This window comes from Camellia sinensis, chromosome 12 (assembly GCF_055761805.1).
Source record: "Camellia sinensis isolate YWXY chromosome 12, ASM5576180v1, whole genome shotgun sequence".
NCBI classification, from domain to species: domain Eukaryota; kingdom Viridiplantae; phylum Streptophyta; class Magnoliopsida; order Ericales; family Theaceae; genus Camellia; species Camellia sinensis.
The window spans coordinates 62737793-62742500 of record NC_138972.1 but is presented as its reverse complement, the minus strand read 5'-3'; the positions used below and the strand labels follow the sequence as shown (position 1 = coordinate 62742500).

Genomic DNA, 4708 nt, shown 5'->3' with positions numbered 1-4708 from the left:
TTTTTCGTGATTCAAATTCGACTCTTCAAAACCCTAACCCTAACCTTAACCCTAACCCTAACCTAGATTTTGATTTCTACCTGCAAAACATACATAATCATCAAATCAAGAACAAGACGAGAGTGTAAAATCGAATCAAAAACATAAAAAATTAAATTTTTTTAGAATAATAAACTAAGGTTTTAAAGGGAAGAAGAAGAAGATTTTGAGAAGAAGAAACTAACCTCTTCTTTTGTTCTTGTTCTGGTTGCGAGCGCACGATGGCGTGGTGTTGGGAGCGCGAGTGAGAGTCAGGAGAGACGTGTGGGTCAGATGGATTCCTTTTATAACAGGTTTCATCGACTCTATCATTAGGATTTAATTTAGATGACATATTTTAAATAATTTATTTTTTTATCTTTTTATTTTTTTATCATTACATCATTTTTTTTTATTTTTTTTTATATTTTTTTATAAAAAGACAAAAAGTTCATTAGGTCATTCCAAACAACCCCTTAAATTAAGTAATGTTGAGATACCAAATTTCTTATTAAATAAATGATTAAATGTGATGTGAGGTTTATATTTGTGAACCTTATATTCATATGAAATATTTGATCATTTATTTGATAAAAAATTTAGAATCTATAGTATTTTTTATTTAGGTTATTTACACAAGAAAGACTTTCAATTATTACAAATCTTGTTTTACTTTTGAGTTTTGGGTAGCTCGAAAATTAGCTGCCTCGAATGGTTCGAATGTGTTGGCATTTATGAAGTTCGAATCCTCTGTCGTGATTCCCTACAATGGTTCTAGCGGTGGTGCCAAAACAATATCATTTTGACACTTTTTTCTCCTCCCCCTCTCTTTTCTCTCTCAAACATTTGAGAACCAAACTCTGACAAATAAAGAGGCGAGGCGACGGCAAAAGAAAGAGAGGAAAAGGAAGAGAAAGAGGAAGAGAGTACGCCGGAGATGGCTTCATTGGCCGAATGAAAAGCTACCAGAGTGGGTTTGTAGTGTTGAATCTCCATAGAAAAGAGAGAAATGAAAAAAATCAAAACCTCATTTCTCTTCAGCTTTCTCTTCTGTTTCCTCAACTTTCTCTCTCTAAAAACTACCAAAACCCACCACAAAATTGAAGTAAACACACTTTCTCTCTCTAAAAACTATCAAACTCACCAGAAAATTGAAGCAACCCCAACATGGGTTATTCAATTAACACGAACAAACAACATAAATCATTCATATTCAATACTCTATTTTTGGTTTCTTCAAGTTCTTTCTTTCTTTTCTCTGATTTTTTCATTTCTTTCTTTGCGTTGTTTTTGGAGAGTTATTAATTTGTACATGAGTTTTGTTCTTAAAAAAACAGATCTGGAGAAAGAATGAGGAAGGGTGGTGTTGGGTCGGGCGAAGCTGGTAGGGGTGGGGGAGGGGAGGGGAGGTCGAAAAGTGGGTCTGTGTAAGAAAGAGAGAGAGAGAGAGAGAGAGAGAGAGAAATTCAGGCCATTCGAGGGTTAAAAATTCGAGCTACAAAATTTTATTCTATTTTATTCCCTTAATTTTTGAACTAGTATATTTTGATTCTTAATTATAAAAATATATCATTTTTATTTATACAGACCATCTCTAAACCACCTTTAAAATGATGTATTTATACAATTTTTATAGTTGAAAGAGTTAATGTGTTCGCCTTCATAGCTGAAGGGAATAAAATGATATTAATTGGTTTTAGAAATTTATAGGGAAAAAATAAAAATAAAAATAGTTTTTATATATGTTATTTTTTCCATAAATACTTTTTTTTTTTTTAAGATTTAATGGTGTTTGAAGTTAGACTTTTTTAGTGAATTTTTTTTTTTTCATTTTTAGTGGATTGTTTTAAACAAACTTCAAAAAACCTCACTCTTGAGTTCTATTTCAAAGAAAGGATCGAAAAAGAAAAATTTTAATTTATTTAAAAAAAAGTCTAAAAAATTCACAAAAAAAAGTCTAAAAAATAATTATTATTTTATATGTTTAGTAATTTTTTATATTTTTAAATTCGTCTACAAGACTTAAAAATGTAAAAAAAGATTAAATAATTTTCAAAAAAATTCATTAAAAAAAACTGTGACTTGTTTGAGCTATACATGGTCAAAAAAAATAAATAAATAAATCATATTTTAGCAAAGGATGCCCAGTGTGTTGGTTCCTTGCATGTTCCTTCTTTTAGTTTTGTCTTTTGTTTAGGTTTCGGCCCCCTTTTGTCCCAAAATAAATAAATAAATGACCATATTTTTATTGTTGAATTGGTGGATCAAGTTCATAATTTTTTTTTTCTTTGTCTATATACAAATGTTGAACATTATAATGGCTAAGTTTAGGAATTAAAAGTTATATTAAAAATAGGACAAACTTCACTTTACCCTCTTATGGTTTAAGCCGGGTGCAGATTACCCCTGATATTTGAAAATCACCACATAACCCTCATGTGGTTTGTGGACTAAAACGCACAGTTAGCTTTTCCGTTAAAGTGAAAGTCACGCGCTTGCAAGGAGAGTAACATTATTTTTAAGACGAAAATGCCCCTAGCACATCTTCAAATTTATAAACAATGCCATCAGATCTGTAAACCTCTACCCAGGAAAAAAAAAAAAAGAAGATAAAAAGATAGTTTGATCTTACTGAATATGGTTTGATCTTCGTACTACCAAAATTTTTTGAGTTTCTTACTACCTAACTCTGGTTAATCCTACTCCGACACCACTCTCCGGTCAACCCCAGTCCAAAGCTACTCTCCGGTCAACTCCACTGTGACCTCCACAGTCGATCACCCCCATCAGCTTCGGACAACCCCAATCCAGAGCCACCGCCGCAAGCCACGGTCCAGATTACAGATTATAATGTAACAACAGTTAATAAATGTTGGTGCTTGAGACTTAGGAAGAGAAAATGTGTAGCAATATATATAATCTGTATATATGTGTATGCAAATTATATAATTTATATATATATATATATTAAGAGGGTAATTTATATGCGTAAATGTCACGACCCCAACCCGCCCCTAGTAGGATGGTGCCGTGATGGCCAGTAATCCGAGATTACCGAAGGCCACTTGCAAAATTTCACACACACAATCAGAGTATAAATATATGGGGCTCACAAGTGCGGAAGCAATATATATAAGTCTAATTAGTCCATAAGAGCCGTGTATAAGTCAAATGGAATGGCATACATCTTTACATAGCTTTACAACTTGAATACAAATAAAATGAAGTACCAAAAATACATATTACATCTTAACAAAAGGCTTCTCAAGCCGACATAACAAAATACATGAACTACAGGTCAAGAAACATAATCTGGAAGATTGCCGACATCATCACTGCCGACATAACATGTATACAAAACACACATCTCAGCGTAGCTGACTTCTTGCTTGTTACCTACATACATACATACATAGGGAGGGTGAGCTTGGATACTCAGTGAATGGTACAAGTAATAAAGGGGTTAAATGAATGATACCCAAGGTCTTTGCAAAACATACATAGTATATTTTTGTCAAAACCATACATAACATAGCTTAGCTTGGCTTGAAATAAAACATCAATCGAACCTTGGTCTTTCAAAACTTACTTACTTACTTACTTAACATACGTCAACTTAAAACATGGGGTAATGACATTCCAGGCAAAACAAAAGCATAACCTCGGCATCGAGCACACCCGTTCATAGTCCGTCGGTGGCCGATATCTTAACAAGGGTACTACTTAGGCTTAACGTCCCTTAGCACGAAAGAACGGTGCTACCTAGGCTTAAAGTCCCCTAGCACGGAAGGACTATGCTACATAGGCTTAAAGTCCCCTAGCACGGGAGGACTTGTGCCACAAATGCTTAAAGTCCCCTGGCACGTACGGACTAGTGCCATAAATGCTTAAAGTCCCCTGGCACGTACGGACTATGTTACCTAGGCTTAACGTCCCCTAACACGAAAGGACGGTGTTACCTAGGCTTAACGTCCCCTAACACGAAAGGACGGTTCCAAGAATGTCATCCAAAACAAAGCTTATACTTGATACATAAAATAGGGATATCATTCATGCTTAACAAATACTTTTATCAAAACAAGCAAGGCAAAACTTTATCAAAACTTAATAACATAACTTTATTAAAAATACCACTTACATAGCTCTTCGGACGTCGGGATCAAGGCAAGGGTCCAAGTCCTGCAAACACATGGCAAAGTCTACTGAATGCACTTCTCAAAACAAGTATTACATGCATGCAAATGATCTCGGAAAACATGCTGGGAGTCAAAACACTGTTTTACATGTCAGGAAGACATGCTGGGTACCACCCAGGTCTTGGTCAAGGTCTCACACCTCCTGGCCGAGGTGTGGCTACCTAGGCTTCGGCATGCGGCTGCATGCCGAGGTGCACACAAAACAAACTAAAGGTATAGGTGATCATGCAAGGTAGGCCAAGGTGAGATGCGATGCTTGGCCTAAGTGTGAGGTCTAGGTGAGAGTGATCTCGGCGACTACACTTCGGGAAGTGAGGTCTGGAGATCTGGGTTTCCACCTGTGAAGAACATGAAGAACATGAACATGAAGATCATGAATAACATGAATGCTAAAATCATAACGTCTTTATTACAAAAATCTGGGATTTCATACTATGAGTTCGAAAACATGGACCTGGGTACCCATACTTGAAAATCATATGAAAACAAACACA

General features: G+C 35.2%; 1 protein-coding gene across 1 annotated transcript in view; it reads right to left on the bottom strand.

Moving 5' to 3' along the window:
* LOC114292217 (uncharacterized) overlaps positions 1-352 on the bottom strand; it is a 4406-nt gene extending 4054 nt beyond the window's left edge. The window contains exons 1-2 of the mRNA XM_028236123.2: positions 225-352; positions 1-80 (exon numbers count right to left, since the gene is read on the bottom strand). The exon at positions 1-80 is cut by the window's left edge and continues 4054 nt beyond it. The gene's annotated coding sequence lies outside the window, so the exon portion shown is untranslated. The remainder of the gene's footprint in view (positions 81-224) is intronic.
* Between the last annotated feature and the right edge of the window lie 4356 nt (positions 353-4708).